Genomic DNA, 19,788 nt, shown 5'->3' with positions numbered 1-19,788 from the left:
CAGGTATTGAAGGGTATGTGCTGTTTAGGAAAGACCGAAATAAAGGTAAAGGTGGTGGAGTAGCACTGTATATCAATGATAAGATAGAATGTAAAGAAATAAGAAGCGATGAAATGGGTATGACTGAGTCTGTCTGGGCAAAAATTAAATTGGGGAAGAAAACTATTAGAGCCTCCCCTGGGATAGTGCTTGGGGTGTGCTATAGACCGCCGGGATCTAATTTGGATATGGATAGAGCCCTTTTTAATGTTTTTAATAAAGTAAATACTAATGGAAACTGTGTGATCATGGGAGACTTTAACTTCCCAGATATAGACTGGAGGACGAGTGCTAGTAATAATAATAGGGCTCAGATTTTCCTAGATGCGATAGCTGATGGATTCCTTCAGCAAGTAGTTGCTGAACCGACTAGAGGGGATGCCATTTTAGATTTGGTCTTGGTGAGTAATGAGGACCTCATAGAGGAAATGGTTGTAGGGGATAATCTTGGCTCAAGTGATCATGAGCTAATTCAGTTCAAACTGAATGGAAGGATTAACAAAAATAAATCTGCGACTAGGGTTTTTGATTTCAAAAGGGCTGACTTTCAAAAATTAAGGAAATTAGTTAGGGAAGTGGATTGGACTGAAGAATTTATGGGTTTAAAGGTAGAGCAGGCCTGGGATTATTTTAAATTAAAGCTGCAGAAGCTATCGGAAGCCTGCATCCCAAGAAAGGGGAAAAAATTCATAGGCAGGAGTTGTAGACCAAGCTGGATGAGCAAGCATCTTAGAGAGGTAATTAAGAAAAAGCAGAAAGCATATAGGGAGTGGAAGAAGGGAGGGATCAGTAAGGCAAGCTACCTTATTGAGGTCAGAATATGTAGGGATAAAGTGAGACAGGCTAAAAGTCAAGTAGAGTTGGACCTTGCAAAGGGAATTAAAACCAATAGTAAAAGGTTCTATAGTCATATAAATAGGAAGAAAACAAAGAAAGAGGAAGTGGGACCGCTAAAAACTGAGGATGGAGTGGAGGTCAAGGATAATCTAGGCATGGCCCAATATCTAAACAAATACTTTGCCTCAGTCTTTAATAAGACTAAAGAGGATCTTAGGGATAATGGTAGCATGATAAATGGGAATGAGGATATGGAGGTAGACATCACCATATCTGAGGTAGAAGCGAAACTCAAACAGCTTAATGGGACTAAATCGGGGGGCCCAGATAATCTTCATCCAAGAATATTAAAGGAATTGGCACAAGAAATTGCAAGCCCATTAGCAAGAATTTTTAATGAATCTGTAAACTCAGGGGTTGTACCGTATGATTGGAGAATTGCTAACATAGTTCCTATTTTTAAGAAAGGGAAAAAAAGTGATCCAAGTAATTATAGGCCTGTTAGTTTGACATCTGTAGTATGCAAGGTCTTGGAAAAAATTTTGAAGGAGAAGGTAGTTAAGGACATTGAAGTCAATGGTAAATGGGACAAAATACAACATGGTTTTACAAAAGGTAGATCGTGCCAAACCAACCTGATCTCCTTCTTTGAGAAAGTAACAGATTTTTTAGATAAAGGAAACGCAGTGGATCTAATTTACTTAGATTTTAGTAAGGCGTTTGATACGGTGCCACATGGGGAATTATTAGTTAAATTGGATAAGATGGGCATCAATAGGAAAATTGAAAGGTGGATAGGGAATTGGTTAAAGGGGAGACTACAACGGGTCCTACTGAAAGGTGAACTGTCAAGTTGGAGGGAGGTTACCAGTGGAGTTCCTCAGGGATCGGTTTTGGGACCAATCTTATTTAATCTTTTTATTACTGACCTGGGCACAAAAAGTGGGAGTGTGCTAATAAAGTTTGCAGATGATACAAAGCTGGGAGGTATTGCTAATTTAGAGAAGGATAGGGATACCATACAGGAGGATCTGGATGACCTTGTAAACTGGAGTAATAGGAATAGGATGAAATTTAATAGTGAGAAGTGTAAGGTCATGCATTTAGGGATTAATAACAAGAATTTTAGTTATAAGCTAGGGACGCATCAACTAGAAGTAACGGAGGAGGAAAAGGACCTTGGAGTATTGGTTGATCATAGGATGACTATGAGCTGCCAATGTGATATGGCTGTGAAAAAAGCTAATGTCGTCTTGGGATGCATCAGGAGAGGTATTTCCAGTAGGGATAAGGAGGTCTTAGTACCGTTATATAAGGCACTGGTGAGACCTCACCTGGAGTACTGTGTGCAGTTCTGGTCTCCCATGTTTAAGAAGGATGAATTCAAACTGGAACAGGTACAGAGAAGGGCTACTAGGATGATCCGAGGAATGGAAAACTTGTCTTATGAAAGGAGACTCAGGGAGCTTGGCTTGTTTAGCCTAACTAAAAGAAGGTTGAGGGGAGATATGATTGCTCTCTATAAATATATCAGAGGGATAAATACCAGAGAGGGAGAGGAATTATTTAAACTCAGTACCAATGTGGACACAAGAACAAATGGATATAAACTGGCCACTAGGAAATTTAGATTAGAAATTAGACGAAGGTTTCTAACCATCAGAGGAGTGAAGTTTTGGAATAGCCTTCCGAGGGAAGTAGTGGGGGCAAAAGATCTATCTTGCTTTAAGATTAAACTCGATAAGTTTATGGAGGAGATGGTATGATGGGATAACATGGCTTTGGTAATTAAATATTCATGGTAAATAGGCCCAATGGCCTGTGATGGGTTTTAGATGGGGTAAGATCCAAGTTACCCGGGAAAGAATTTTCTGTAGTATCTGGCTGATGAATCTTGCCCATATGCTCAGGGTTTAGCTGATCGCCATATTTGGGGTCGGGAAGGAATTTTCCTCCTGGGCAGATTGGAAGGCCCTGGAGGTTTTTCGCCTTCCTCTGTAGCATGGGGCACGGATCACTTGCTGGAGGATTCTCTGCTCCTTGAGGTCTTTAAACTACAATTTGAGGACTTCAATAGCACAGATATAGGTGTGAGGTTTTTTTGTGGGAGTGGTGGGTGAAATTCTGTGGCCTGCGTTGTGCAGGAGGTCAGACTAGATGATCATAATGGTCCCTTCTGACCTAAATATCTATGAATCTATGAATCTATGATACAGATGTTCAGATTTTTTTTCTTTAGTTTAGGGTAACTACATTCTAAAACCCTTGTGATGGGTTGGATCACAGAAACCCCCTGGGGGCTGCCAACTGATGTGCCAAGACTACTTCTGCCCCTGCTTTCTTGTCCTGGCAGCTTGGGACTTCAGTGCCCTGCCTGGTTTGAGCCAGATCCGCTAGCCTGCTGCAAACCCAGACCCAGGTCTGAACCACCTCCCCTAACAGCTGTAGGCTTAAACTGAAAGCAGTTTAAGAAGTGTTCTTGTCTGTAACACTCAGATGCCCAACTCCCAATGGTGTCCAAACCCCAAATAAATCCGTTTTACCTTGTATAAAGCTTATACAGGGTAAACTCATAAATTGTTCACCCTCTATAACACTGATAGAGAGATATGCACAGCTGTTTGCCCCCCCCCCGGTATTAATACATACTCTGGGTTAATTAATAAGTAAAAAGTGATTTTATTAAATACAGAAAGAAGGATTTAAGTGGTTCCAAGTAGTAACAGACAGCACAAACTGAATTACCAAGTAAAATAAAATAAAACCCACAAGTCTATGCCTAATACAGTAAGAAAATTGAATACAGATAAAACCTCACCCTCAGAGGAGTTCCAGTAAGCTTCCTTTTACAGACTAGTTTCCTTCTAGTCTGGGTCCAGCAATCACTCACACCCCCTGTAGTTACTGTCCTTTGTTCCAGTTTCTTTCAGGTATCCTTGGGGGTGGAGAGGCTATCTCTTGAGCCAGCTGAAGACAAAATGGAGGGGTCTCCCAGGGGTTTAAATAGACTTTCTCTTGTGGGTGGATACCCCGCCCTTCCGCTGTGTAGAATTCCAGCAACAAGATGGAGTTTTGGAGTCACATGGGCAAGTCGCATGTTCATGCATGACTCAGAACTTACAGGTAGCAGCCATGGTTCACATGCTACCTTGAACATCCTCATGTAGACTTCTTATGTGGATTGGAGCCTTTCAAGATCCATTGTCCGTTAAGTGCTTCTTGGATGGACACTTAATTTGCATATTCCTTTCTCAAGAAGCTGATCAAATGCTTTACTAAGGCTACTTAAAAATCAAGCAAGTACATAGCCGATATTCATAACTTCAAATACAAAAAAGAGACATGCATACAAATAGGATGAATAGATCATAACCTTTACATAGATATGTTACATGGCATGTGTAGCATAAAACATATTCCAGTTATGTCATATGTACATTAATAAGCATATTTCCATAAAGCCTTATGGGGTACACCGTCACAACCCTCTTACCCACATGATATTATCTGAGGTACATATTGTTTTAACTAGATATAACAAAGAACAAGCACCATATCTAATAACGAACAAAAACATTCCTTACACTTCTCATCTCCATGTTGTTACTGTGAATATATGTGAAGAATAAGGTAACATTTCTAACTATATTTTATTTACTATATTACTTACCTAAAAAACAGAAACACTCCAATATCCCTTTGAATAAAATGTACATGTGTAAACATGTTTTCATTTAGACAAGGTGCTATAATAGTGAGGACATTTTTTGGTCCATATTCTCCATTGTGTTTGGGTAGCTTCATGCTGTGCTGTCATTGCGAAGCAAGCCCTAAAGCTGATGTAGCTGGCTACAGAAAAATCCCCCCAGTGCATATAGCAGCTGTCATAAATATAAAGGGGAGGGTAAACCCCTTTAAAATCCCTCCTGGCCAGAGGAAAAATCCTCTCACCTGTAAAGGGTTAAGAAGCTAAAGGTAACCTCGCTGGCACCTGACCAAAATGACCAATGAGGAGACAAGATACTTTCAAAAGCTGGGAGGAGGGAGCGAAACAAAGGGTCTGTGTCTGTCTGTATGCTGCTTTTGCCGGGGATAGAACAGGAATGGAGTCTTAGAACTTTTAGTAAGTAATCTAGCTAGGTACGTGTTAGATTATGATTTCTTTAAATGGCTGAGAAAGGAACTGTGCTGAATAGAATGACTATTCCTGTCTGTGTGTCTTTTTTGTAACTTAAGGTTTTGCCTAGAGGGATTCTCTATGTTTTGAATCTAATTACCCTGTAAGGTATCTACCATCCTGATTTTACAGAGATGATTTCTTTACTTCTATTAAAAGTCTTCTTGTAAGAAAACTGAATGCTTTTTCATTGTTCTCAGATCCAAGGGTTTGGGTCTGTGGTCACCTATGCAAATTGGTGAGGATTTTTACCAAACCTTCCCCAGAAAGTGGGGTGCAAGGGTTGGGAGGATTTTGGGGGGAAAGACGTGTCCAAACTACATTTCCCAGTAAACCCAGTTAGAATTTGGTGGTGGCAGTGGAGATCCAGGGACAAAGGATAAAATTAATTTGTACCTTGGGAAAGTTTTAACCTAAGCTGGTGAAAGTAAGCTTAGGAGGTTTTCATGCAGGTCCCCACACAGAATCATAGAATATCAGGGTTGGAAATTGAACCAGTTAGTCTAGAGACCTAAAAACTGAAACTTATATCTAACCAACCACTACTCTAACTATCACAGAATCATAGAATATCAGGGTTGGAAGGGACCTCAGGAGGTCATCTAGTCCAACCCCCTGCTCAAAGCAGGACCAATCCCCAATCAAATCATCCCAGCCGAGGCTTTGTCAAGCCTGACCTTAAAAACTTCCAAGGAAGGAGATTCTACCACCTCCCTAGGTAACGCATTCCAGTGTTTCACCACCCTCTTAGTGAAAAAGTTTTTCCTAATATCCAACCTAAACCTCCCCCACTGCAACTTCAGACCATTACTCCTTGTCCTGTCCTCTTCTACCACTGAGAATAGTCTAGAACCATCCTCTCTGGAACCACCTCTCAGGTAGTTGAAAGCAGCTATCAAATCCCCCCTCATTCTTCTCTTCCGCAGGCTAAACAATCCCAGTTCCCTCAGCCTCTCCTCATAAGTCATGTGTTCCAGACCCCTAATCATTTTTGTTGCCCTTCGCTGGACTCTCTCCAATTTATCCACGTCCTTCTTGTAGTGTGGGGCCCAAAACTGGACACAGTACTCCAGATGAGGCCTCACCAATGTCGAATAGAGGGGAACGATCACGTCCCTCGATCTGCTCGCTATGCCCCTACTTATACATCCCAAAATGCCATTGGCCTTCTTGGCAACAAGGGCACACTGCTGACTCATATCCAGCTTCTCGTCCACTGTAACCCCTAGGTCCTTTTCCGCAGAACTGCTGCCTAGCCATTCGGTCCCTAGTCTGTAGCTGTGCATTGGGTTCTTCCGTCCTAAGTGCAGGACCCTGCACTTATCCTTATTGAACCGCATCAGGTTTCTTTTGGCCCAATCCTCCAATTTGTCTAGGTCCCTCTGTATCCTATCCCTGCCCTCCAGCGTATCTACCACTCCTCCCAGTTTAGTATCATCCGCAAATTTGCTGAGAGTGCAATCCACACCATCCTCCAGATCATTTATGAAGATATTAAACAAAACCGGCCCCAGGACCGACCCCTGGGGCACTCCACTTGACATCGGCTGCCAACTAGACATGGAGCCATTGATCACTACCCGTTGAGCCCGACAATCTAGCCAACTTTCTACCCACCTTATAGTGCATTCATCCAGCCCATACTTCTTTAACTTGCTGACAAGAATACTGTGGGAGACCGTGTCAAAAGCTTTGCTAAAGTCAAGAAACAATACATCCACTGCTCTCCCCTCATCCACAGAATCAGCAATCTCATCATAGAAGGCTATTAGATTAGTCAGGCATGACCTACCCTTGGTGAATCCATGCTGACTGTTCCTGATCACTTTCCTCTCGTGTAAGTGCTTCAGGATTGATTCCTTGAGGACCTGCTCCATGATTTTTCCAGGGACTGAGGTGAGGCTGACTGGCCTGTAGTTCCCAGGATCCTCCTTCTTCCCTTTTTTAAAGATTGGCACTACATTAGCCTTTTTCCAGTCATCTGGGACTTCCCCCGTTCGCCACGAGTTTTCAAAGATAATGGCCAACGGCTCTGCAATCACATCCGCCAATTCCTTTAGCACTCTCGGATGCAACTCGTCCGGCCCCATAGACTTGTGCACGTCCAGCTTTTCTAAATAGTCTCTAACCACCTCTTTCTCCACAGAGGGCTGGCCATCTACTCCCCATGTTGTGATGCCCAGTGCAGCAGTCTGGGAGCTGTCCTTGTTAGTGAAGACAGAGGCAAAAAAAGCATTGAGCACATTAGCTTTTTCCACATCCTCTGTCACTAGGTTGCCTCCCTCATTCAGTAAGGGGCCCACACTTTCCTTGGCTTTCTTCTTGTTGCCAACATACCTGAAGAAACCCTTCTTGTTCCTCTTGACATCTCTTGCTAGCTGCAGCTCCAGGTGCGATTTGGCCCTCCTGATTTCATTCCTACATGCCCGAGCAATATTTTTATACTCTTCCCTGGTCATATGTCCAACCTTCCACTTCTTGTAAGCTTCTTTTTTATGTTTAAGATCTGCTAGGATTTCACCGTTAAGCCAAGCTGGTCGCCTGCCATATTTACTATTCTTTCTACACATCGGGATGGTTTGTCCCTGTAACCTCAACAGGGATTCCTTGAAATACAGCCAGCTCTCCTGGACTCCTTTCCCCTTCATGTTAGTCCCCCAGGGGATCCTACCCATCCGCTCCCTGAGGGAGTCGAAGTCTGCTTTCCTGAAGTCCAGGGTCCGTATCCTGCTGCTTACCTTTCTTCCCTGCGTCAGGATCCTGAACTCAACCAACTCATGGTCACTGCCTCCCAGATTCCCGTCCACTTTTGCTTCCCCTGTACATCTGTACCCTAGAGTTCAGAGTGGGGGAGGAACCTTGACAGCAGCCATAGCAGCTCCTGTTCCAACCTCCTCCTTGGTGTTGTGGTAGAGGGTGTGGCCAGGAGAAAGGAGTCCCTGTACCCAGCACTTCACAGCTGCCTTAAATGCTCCTTGGAACTTGGCAGATGGTGTAATTTATAGCAGCCCTTAAACTGCTTTCACTTATACTGATGGATTGGCCCAGTTCAAGACTGGAGAAGCACAAAGTGGTTTAAGCATTTTTATTACCTTATGTGACTGATTTGGAGCTGCTTTGCAATAATGTATTATTCTAGAATACTGTATGTTGACCTGATTATTGGAATGTTTGCTGTATGACTACATTGGTTGAATAGCAGGGTATCACAGGTTAACACTGCGCCTTTCAGAGGGAGTAGGGACAGTACACCTGTGCCTCATCCACTGCTTCCAGTTTGAACTTAAAAGAGGGCACCTTGGCCAGGAAGAGACTCAATGAGGCAGGGCTACTTGGGAGAAAGAGATGAGAGGAGCCGGAGATTGCATGTGAGTGGTTCCTGGGAGAAAGGCTGAAGCTAGGAGAGCAGAAAGAGGAGTTTGCAGACTGGTGTCCCCAAGCCAGAGCGAGCAGAAGGCTAGAGAGCAGGGATGGAGTTAACATCTTGGAGGTAAGTCAGAGAGCCAGAACCAAGGGCTGCAGAGGTCTAAAAGCAAGAGAGGAGTGGAGGAGCTTACCTGCTGACATCTTCAAGGCTGAAGAGCTAGATACAGAGGAACAGTGAGAGGACCAGTGGGAGTGAGGGATGTTCCCAGCAGAGAAACTCTGGGGGTTTCCACAATGCACAGCAGGGTTGCACTCCAGCTATATGGGCTGGAGTGGCTGTCCTGGGTCAGAGGGACAGAATAGGACTGACGTAGTCTGGGCATGGCCAGAGGCACCGGTATGGCATCAAGGGATGAGATGTCAGGAGTTCTAATGTTGCACTGCGGTGAGAAACAGACTATAAGTTTGGGACTTTTGTTATTGACTATTTTGCACAAGCTTTTTATAACAAACCAGCCTCAAGGAGAGTATTACTGCATCAAGAGAGCCTGAAGTAAGTTACTGAGTTACGAGAGAGGACGGATAATGAAGCAAGACACTGCAGAGCCACCTCAGGCCGTGAGGGGGCATTCAGATGTCCTCCTTGTTACAGGGGGCTATTGCAGAGGAAAAACAACCAGGAAAGAGACAGAATGGCTCAAGATAAGTCACCACTCAGCAAATGCTTGAGGGTTGTTAAAAGAAAATACCAGGACTGAAAAAGGCCTGGGAACACTAGAGATCAAAAGAACTATAGTAGGGTTTAGGGACTCTCCTTCAGGAGAGGGGAGTAATTGTTTGAGGGAACCAGAGTGATACACAGACCCCAGCAGGGTATGTCTGAAGAAGATAGGCCTGCATCGTTACCATCAGGGGATGGTAAAACTTCTCGGCAGGATAGACATAAGAGTAGACTTTTTAAAAATCCTTTTTCTCTAAATGCTTTGTTCCTATTGTTAAAATATATAATACTTTGTTTCAAGAAGGCTATTTTGTCACTGTATACCACAGGTCACAAACTTCTGAAGGGAAAAACTGCAGGTGTCTGAACTCAGTCAGACTTGCTGGATAAGAATGGTCAATACCCAGAGCCAGGACTAAGTGGGGGAGAAAAGCAGAATTCCACCTAATGAGAGGTAAAGGCATGAGGCTGACATGTGAGGGAGTGTGCTGAGAAAGACCAGAAAGGGGACAGAGCTGCATCTAGTCCTGCAACTGAACAGTTTGTTTTTAAATTACCACACATTTGTGTTTAAACCATCACAGGCCAAATGTCCTCCATCACAGGCCAAATGCCCTTCCTGTGTGATCCCGCTGTAAAGTCATAATGCCAGATTTGTAAAATTAAAATGATTTTCCTAGCAGTAGACTCTGATATTACTTTAGTGTAAGATTGAGCAGAAGGTCACACTGGGATGTGAAGAAGAATGCCCTTATAAAACACAACTATCTTCAACACTACCAAAGGAAATTGAAAAATATTAGCCAGTATATTATTTTAAAGTATAGACTGCTTTATTTTAGACTTTCCTTTATATATAGACTTTCCTTTCAGTTTTCAAATGATCCAGTTGAATATCTGCAGTGGACTCTAACTACTATTGTAAATTTTTATAAGACTAAAATGTCTTTCTAAACAATTAATAGAATTGTTGTTTTACAACACATATTAAGTACTTAGGAGTTGTAATTTCTACAGCCTGTTGACTTGGATTGCTCAATCCACTTGGAACTTCCTCCTTACCTCCCTCCAAGATATTAAGTCACTTCCTCTTTAAATAAAAACACTTTCCTTTCTCTTTAGGTGGTAACTGACACACACATACAACCATTTTGTGGTACAGCATATGAAGGATTATATTTAAAAATGAACTATTACATATATTTCTTATTTACTTCTAAAAGTCAAAATCAGGGATTAGTGAAATTTCAATTTGTGCTGTCATTGTGACTGTGTTAAAATTATTTAAATAGTTACAAATAGGTTCTCTGTAGTCTGAAAATATACATTTTAAGGGAACTTTTAATCCACCTTTAATCCACAACAAAAGATAAAAACCATTTTAGAACTTCAGATAAAATGATAAACAACTTGTTCAACTAAATTGCTGTTATTTGCAGTACAGAAAATAAAAACATGTTTTCTCTTCCAGTATGCAATGAATGAATGTATGTGAATCTTGCTTTTAGTAAAATATTTTAGGTCAGATTCTTTGCTGGTGACATAGGTGAAACGCCACTAAAAATAATGGAACTGTGCAGAGAACTTGATCCATTATTTTTAGTATAAATAAAAGCTTTGGACTGTGGGCCTACTTTTGATTAATTTCTTAGGTAACTCACTAAATTCATTTTAAGCTTCCTAAAGATGTCAAAAGCACTCAGCATTGTATTTGCATAACATTCAGTTTTTAATCATCTATCTCACATATGATCTAGAGACTGACTACTACATGGTAGGAAAGAACAGAGAAGTATTATGTCTTTCTTAAGTACTTTGGAGATACTCATGTATTATGGGATGACTGGAAAAAGGCTAATGTAGTGCCCATCTTTAAAAAAGGGAAGAAGTAGGATCTGGGGAACTACAGGCCAATCAGCCTCACCTCAGTCCCTGGAAAAATCATGGAGCAGGTCCTCAAGGGATCAATCCTGAAGCACTTACACGAGAGGAAAGTGATCAGGAACAGTCAGCAGGGATTCACCAAGGGCAAGTCGTGCCTGACTAACCTAATTGCCTTCTATGATGAGATAACTGGCTCTGTGGATGAGGGGAAAGCAGCGGACGTGTTATTCCTCAACTTTAGCAAAGCTTTTGACACGGTCTCCCACAGTATTCTTGCCAGCAAGTTAAAGAAGTATGGGCTGGATGAATGGACTATAAGGGATAGAAAGCTGGCTAGATCCTCGGGCTCAACGGGTAGTGATCAATGTCTGCATGTCTAGTTGGCAGTCAGTATCAAGCGGAGTGCCTCAAGGTCGGTCCTGGGGCTGGTTTTGTTCAATATCTTCATTAATGATCTGGAGGATGGTGTGGATTGCACCCCCAGCAAGTTTGCAGATGACACTAAACTGGGAGGAGTGGTAGATAAGCTGGAGGGTAGGGATAGGATACACAGGGACCTAGATAATTAGAGGATTGGGCCAAAAGAAATCTGATGAAGTTCAACAAGGACAAGTGCAGAGTCTTGCACTTAGGACGGAAGAATCCCATGCACTGCTACAGACTAGGGACCGAGCGGCTAGGCAGCATGGCCCATGCTGCAGAACCTGGCCCATGCTGCAGAAAAGGACCTAGGGGTTACAGTGGACGAGAAGCTGGATATGAGTCAACAGTGTGCCCTTGTTGCCAAGAAGGCTAACGGCATTTTGGGCTGTATAAGTAGGAGCATTGCCAGCAGATCGAGGGATGTGATCGTTCCCCTCTCTTTGGCATTGGTGAGGCCTCATCTGGAGTACTGTATCCAGTTTTGGGCCCCGCACTACAAGAAGGATGTGGAAAAATTGGAAAGAGTCCAGAGGAGGGCAACAAAAATGATTAGGGGGCTGGAGTACATGATTTATGAGGAGAGGCTGAGGAAACTGGGATTATTTAGTCTGCAGAAGAGAAGAATGAGGGGGGATTTGATAGCTGCTTTCAACTACCTGAAAGGGGGTTCCAAAGAGGATGGATCTAGAACTGTTCTCAGTGGTAGCAGATGGCAGAACAAAGAGTAATGGTCTCAAGTTGCAGTGGGGGAGGTTTAGGTTGGATATTAGGAAAAACTTTTTCACTAGGAGGGTGGTGAAGCACTGGAATGCGTTACCTAGGGAGGTGGTGGAATCTCCTTCCTTTGAAGTTTTTAAGGTCAGGCTTGACAAAGCCCTGGCTGGGATGATTTAGTTGGGGATTGGTCCTGCTTTGAGCAGGGGGTTGGACTAGATGACCTCCTGAGGTCCCTTCCAACCCTGATATTCTATGATTCTGTGGATGCTAACAAAAGAAACTGGATGAATCGTTGAAGGCTGGTGAGGGTAGATCATATGTTTAAATACCAATGGCTCAGATTCATCCCTGGTGCAATTCAGTTGACTTCAGTGGAGTTACACTAGGGAACCTGGCCCATGCTTCTCCACCTTACTGTCTCCACAACCTTTACTTGATCAGAAGTAGTATTCAGGGATAACTATCCTAGTTCAAGATGAATTTCAAGACTTGAAGTTACGACACTGGACTAAATTCAACCCGGGTAAAGCAGTGCAGTCCTCCTGATTTTTATATGTATGAGTTGGTCCACTGGGCCCAGTTTTGCCTTCACTTAACATATCTACAATCCATTAACTTCAATGGGGCTAAATAGGTGTAATTAAGGGTCGAATTTGACCCATTTATTCCAGATGGGAAAGCCTACCTCTGTGTTCTGTTTTAGCACCACCTGTAATTTAATCAAACTACCTTGCTGCCACTAAATCATTCTTAATTATATTACTATACAAAGGCTGACTAAAATTCGCACATGGATGAATTGTTTGTCCCCAGGAAGCAAAAATGTTAGAACAAACATAAAACCCAACCCTTATACATTGTTTTAAGTGCTTATTCACATGCAGTGAAACTTTCGATTTTTTTAATAGTGATACTTATGTCACCTTCGCTGTACTCTTGAAACTGACTTAAAACTGTTTTCTCACACACATTCTACATGGTTGTGAGGAAACTGAACAAATGTGTGTTATCTAGGTTGAGTTCCACATCAGAGCAGCTTTAAGCTTGGGTATAAAATGCAGCTGTTCACATGAAATCAGACTTGCCACTTAGGAAGGCATAAAAAGGGATAAACGCATTATGGAATTAAAAATAGTTGGCTTATGGGCCTTTTGTCTCCACATCACTGGTCTGAATCCAGCCCATGTCAATAATAATTAATTTCAAAATCATTATAATTTCATGGCTATCGTGAAATGAGAGAGTGGTCTCAGTTCAGTTTGGGTACACTTGAAGAAAATCTGCACTAATTGTTAGTTTCGTCAAAAAACACAAGGACTGAATGTAAGCATGGAAACTGAACTGCCCTTTCTGCCATCAGGTGATTTATCTAGGTCTAGGATGAGGCACAGTGGTAGGATCTTATACTGGTGCTGCCTCTGCCGGATCTATTATATGGGTAGATTAAATATGTCATTGTGACATTCCCCTCTGGTGTTATCCAGACCGGTGATTTACTAGGTAACTACAATCCTCGATTGATCTGCTCTTTGGATTGTGCAACCGAATGACACTAGCCAATATCTCCAGTCCCAGACACAACCCTAGGAAACTCTGTCTTGCAGTGTCCAGTTATGCCTGCTGGATGCTGCAAGTTTATATGAGTTTGGCAATTTAACAAAGAAATTCATAAATACCAGGCTTGTTATCCCAAGGGGAGTCTCTGACACACTTCAAACCAAACACACGGCTTCAGGTAGAATAAACAAACAGATTTATTGACTACAAAGATAAATTTTAAGTGATTATAAGTCAAAGCATAACAAGTCAGATTTGGTCAAACGAAATAAAAGCAAAATACATTCTAAGCTGATCTTAACATTTTCTATCCCTTACAAACTTAGAGGCTTCTCACCACAGGTTGGCTGGTTGCTCTTCAGCCAGGCTCTCCCCTTTGATCAACACTTCAGTTGCTTGGTGTGGTATTTGTAGTTGTAGGTGGAAGAGAGAGAGAGAGAGAGAGAGCATGGCAAATGTCTCTCCCTTTTATCATGTCCTTTCTTCCCTCTTGGTTTTGCTCCCCCGCTTCAGAATCAGGTGAGCATTACCTCATCACAATCCCATACTGACCAAAGGTAGGGGTTGACTCTCTCGAACATATCCTTTTGTTGCTATCAAGGCCAGCATCCTTTGTTTCTGTGAGGCTGGCCTGGGTTTGTCTCATACCTGCCCTGATGAGGTGTGAACTGCCTCTCTCCTCTTGGAGAGTTTTTGCCTGGGCTTATTTTAAGCCACGAGGATACATTTTCAGCCTCGTAACTATATACATGAAATTATAACATATAACATTACTGTAACAATTACTATAATATCACTATAACAACAATGCTCATTGCATCATGAGCCTTCTGAAGACACCCAACATGACAAACTTTGCATTGGATACCACAAAATCATTTTACAAGGATGAACAGGGGGTGCTGGGTGGTCCCCCGAGGTGCAGTCATTTATATCAAATACTGTTTTGAACAACAAAGGAAATTGAGAATTTTCACATATGTATTTTTCAGTTACTAATAAGCTGAGAATTGTGAACTATAGATCTACAGCCCCATCAATCCCTTCTGAGTCAAGTGTTTTAGAAGTAGAGCTATTTGCTTGCTAGGCAGCAGACGGAACCCAAGTGCAGGGACCTAGGCAGTTCACAAAGGATGAACTTTTGTCTAGGCCTTGTGCTGGCCCTCTGCAAAGGGGTAAACTTCACCATGAAGATACAATTCTGCAAACCTTACTTAATGCAAGAAGTCACATAGCTCATCTTTCTTCCACAGGACAGAAGCGACTTTGTCTGTACAAAGTGCAAGCTGGTCTCCACATTGGAAGAGAAGGTTCCAGGTCTGGAGAAACAAGTATCGACCCTGTGTTGCATAAGAGAAACTGAAGATTTCCTGGACAGACGTCAGGATATGCTTCTACGGACACAATGTTCTGAAGATTCAGAGCACGCTGCACAGCAGGGACAGAAGGACAGTGAAGAAATTTGGCAGCATGTGACCTCCAGAAGAAGAAAGGGGAGCATCCATGTACCAGCAATGCAGATACAGGTAAGCAACCGTTTTCATGTTCTCTCCACAGGTACTAATGCGGAGAGTGGACTAGATGATACATCTGAGGGAAGGGAACAGAAGAAGACTCCGCCGATTGGCAGGCATGAGATGCACTGTTCTAGGGATGGGGGTTCCACGACCACCGCTCCCAAAAGAAGGAGGCGGGTGGTGGTGGTCAGGGACTTCCTCCTCAGGGGGACTGAGTCATCTATCTGCCGCCCCGACCGGGAAAACCGAGAAGTCTGCTGCTTGCCAGGAGCTAGGATTCACGATGTGACGGAGAGACTGCCGAGACTCATCAAGCCCTCAGAATGCTACCCCTTCCTGCTTCTCCACGTGGGCACCAATGATACTGCCAAGAATGACCTTGAGTGTATCACTGCAGACTACGTGGCTCCGGGAAGAAGGATAAAGGAGTTTGAGGTGCAAGTGCTGTTCTTGTACATCCTCCCTGTGGAAGGAAAAGGCCCGGGAAGAGACCGTTGAATCGTGGAAGTCAATGAATGGCTACGCAGGTGGTGTCGGAGAGAAGGCTTTAGATTCTTTGACCATTGGATGGTGTTCCAAGAAGGAGGAGTGCTAGGCAGAGATGGGCTCCACCTAACGAAGAGAGGGAAGAGCATCTTCGCAAGTGGGCTGGCTAACCTAGTGAGGAGCTCTTTAAACTAGGTTCACCGGGGGAAGGAGACTAAAGCCCTGAGGTAAGTAGGGAAGTGGGATACTGGGAAGAACCACGAGCAGGAGAGCGCGAGAGGGGAGGGCTCCTGCCTCATACTGAGAAAGCGGGACGATCAGCAAGTTATCTTAAGTGTCTGTACACAAATGCAAGAAGCCTGGGAAACAAGCAGGGAGAACTGGAAGTCCTGGCACAGTCAAAGAATTATGATGTGATTGGAATAACAGAGACTTGGTGGGATAACTCACATGACTGGAGTACTGTCATGGATGGATATAAACTGTTCAGGAAGGACAGGCAAAGCAGAAAACATGGGGGAGTTGCATTGTATGTAAGAGAGCAGTATTACTACTCAGAGCTCTGGTATGAAACTGCAGAAAAACCTGAGAGTCTCTGGATTAAGTTTAGAAGTACGAGCAACAAGAGTGATGTTGTGGTGGGAATCTTCTGTAGACCACTGGACCAGGGGGATGAGGTGGACGAGGCTTTCTTCTGGCAACTAATGGAAGTTACTAGATCGCAGGCCCTGGTTCTCATGGGAGACTTCAATCACCTTGATATCTGCTGGGAGGGCAATACAGCAGTGCACAGACAATCCAGGAAGTTATTGGAAAGTGTAGGGGACAATTTCCTGGTGCAAGTGCTGGAGGAACCAACCTAGGGGCAGAGCTCTTCTTGACTTGCTGCTCACAAACCGGGAAGAATTAGTAGGGGAAGCAAAAGTGGATGGGAACCTGCGAGGCAGTGACCATGAGATGGTTGACACAAGGAAGAAAGGAGAGCAGTAGAATACATACCCTGGACTTCAGAAAAGCAGACTTTGACTCCCTCAGGGAACTGATGGGCAGGATCCTCTGGGAGAATAACATGAGGAGGAAAGGAGTCCAGGAGAGCTTGCTGTATTTTAAAGAATCCTTATTGAGGTTACAGGGACAAACCATCCTGATGTGTAGAAAGAATAGTAAATATGGCAGGCGACCAGCTTGGCTTAACAGTGAAATCCTTGCTGATCTTAAACACAAAAAAGAAGCTTACAGGAAGTGGAAGATTGGACAAATGACCAGGGAGGAGTATAAAAATATTGCTCAGGCATGCAGGAGTGAAACCAGTAAGGCCAAATCACACCTGGAGTTGCAGCTAGCAAGAGATGTTAAGAGTAACAAGAAGGGTTTCTTCAGGTATGTTAGCAACAAGAAGAAAGTCAAGGAAAGTGTGGGCCCCTTACTGAATGAGGGAGGCAACCTAGTGACAGAGGATGTGGAAAAAGCTAATGTACTCAATGCTTTTTTTGCCTCTGTCTTCACGAACAAGGTCAGCTCCCAGACTACTGCACTGGGCAGCACAGCATGGGGAGGAGGTGACCAGCCCTCTGTGGACAAAGAAGTGGTTTGGGACTATTTAGAAAAGCTGGATGAGCACAAGTCCACGGGGCTGGATGCGCTGCATCCTAGAGTGCTAAAGGAGTTGACGGATGTGATTGCAGCGCCATTGGCCATTATCTTTGAAAACTCATGGCGATCGGGGGAAGTCCCGGACGACTGGAAAAAGGGTAATGTAGTGCCCATCTTTTAAAAAGGGAAGAAGGAGGATCCGGGGAACTACAGGCCGGTAAACCTCACCTCAGTCCCTGGAAAAATCATGGAGCAGGTCCTCAAGGAATCAATTCTGAAACACTTAGAGGAGAGGAAAGTGATCAGGAACAGTCAGGATGGATTCACCAAGGGCAAGTCATGCCTGACTAATCTAGTTGCCTTCTATGACGAGATAACTGGCTCTGTGGATGAGGGGAAAGCAGTGGATGTGTTATTCCTTGACTTTAGCAAAGCTTTTGACACGGTCTCCCACAGTATTCTTGCCCCAAGTTAAAGAAGTATGGGCTGGATGAATGGACTATAAGGTGGATAGAAAGCTGGCTAGATCCTCGGGCTTAACGGGTAGTGATCAATGGCTCCATGTCTAGTTGGCAGCCGGTATCAAACGGAGTGCCCCAAGGTTCGGTCCTGGGGCTGGTTTTGTTCAATATCTTCATTAATGATCTGGAGGATGGTGTGGATTGCACCCCCAGCAAGTTTGCAGATGATACTAAACTGGGAGGAGAGGTAGATACGGTGGAGGGTAGGGATAGGATACAGCGGGCCCTAGAGAAATTAGAGGATTGGGCCAAAAGAAATCTGATGAGGTTCAACAAGGACAAGTGCAGAGTCTTGCACTTAGGATGGAAGAATCCCATGCACTGCTACAGACTAGGGACCGAATGGCTAGGCAGCAGTTCTGCAGAAAAGGACCTAGGGGTTACAGTGGACGAGAAGCTGGATATGAGTCAACAGTGGGCCTTGTTGCCAAGAAGGCCAATGGCATTTTGGGCTGTATAAGTAGGGGCATTGCTAGCAGATCGAGGGCCATGATCATTCCCCTCTATTTGACATTGGTGAGGCCTCATCTGGAGTAGTGTGTCCAGTTTTGGGCCCCACACTAGAAGAAGGATGTGGAAAAATTGGAAAGAGTCAAGAGGGGGGCAACAAAAATGATTAGGGGGCTGGAGTACATGACTTATGAGGAGAGGCTGAGGAAACTGGGATTGTTTAGTCGCGGAAGAGAATAATGAAGGGGGATTTGCCAGCTGCTTTCAACTACCTGAAAGGGGGTTCCAAAGAGGATGGATCTAGAACTGTTCTCAGTGGTAGCAGATGACAGAACAAAGAGTAATGGTCTCAAGTTGCAGTGGGGGAGGTTTAGGTTGGATATTAGGAAAAACTTTTTCACTAGGAGGGTGGTGAATCACTGGAATGTGTTACCTAGGGAGGTGGTGGAATCTCCTTCCTTTGAAGTTTTTAAGGTCAGGCTTGACAAAGCCGTGGCTGGGATGATTTAGTTGGGGATTGGTCCCGCTTTGAGCAGGGGGTTGGACTAGATGACCTCCTGAGGTCCCTTCCAACCCTGATATTCTATGATTCTATGTAAATATCTCCACTGAATGGGACTGCTCATTTGGGTATGTAGAATGCAATGTAAGTAAATATGGTAGAATTGGGCCCTGAAGTTAGAAAGTGTATTTGGTGCTTTTTATTTTATACTTAAATAAGGAGAGAGAGAATTTCCCATTTACACCATTCCTTTTTCTGTAACTGTCACACCTAGATGAATTTGTAGTTTGCATCTCACTGTGAATGTCCCCATAAATTGACCTCTAAACACATATATATGAAATCAAGGAATGTGTGTGTCCATGATCCAGAGGTATGCAGTTTGGAAGAGTAGAGAATTATGCCATTAGAGAGGCAATGAAATGTGAGACTCTGCTAGCTTGTTCTAGCTGTGGTGACTGTGTTGATTTAGTTAAACTGGTGCTAAAGGTTCTGTAGACACACTTATTTCTGTTTAAACCAGTCTTATTTCAGTTTAATTTAAATTGATTAGGAATTGGTTTAAAAACAAATTTAAATTAAACCAGTACAACTTCCACGCCTAGAGAAGGCTACAGTCAGTGTGATAATAGTACTCATCAGTGCTTTGAAAACCAATTTGGGATGCTTTGCTTATGAAAGGCAAGACAGTGCCATGAAACTTACTGTGTACGGGTCTTTTGAATAATAACTTAAAAACAGGGGTCTTGTCTTCTCTGCATGGACATGGAATAGTCAAGGTATTTTTTATGCATAGCGCATTTTTTTCCTCTGGTACTTTTGGCCAAAATTTCATTCCTCTTTTGCACCCCCTCCACCAATTCTGCTATTGAGTGGCATACTGACCGGTCACCACCTTCCATTCCATCAGTGGCTGTATTTCAGTGGTGGTGTCTGTATAGTGAGTAAGTGCTATATAAACAGAACATTTTATATAAAAGTCTTAAATGTAGATATGG

Source organism: Chelonia mydas, chromosome 3 (assembly GCF_015237465.2).
Source record: "Chelonia mydas isolate rCheMyd1 chromosome 3, rCheMyd1.pri.v2, whole genome shotgun sequence".
Classification (NCBI taxonomy): Eukaryota; Metazoa; Chordata; order Testudines; family Cheloniidae; genus Chelonia; species Chelonia mydas.
Note: the sequence above shows the minus strand (reverse complement) of the source record.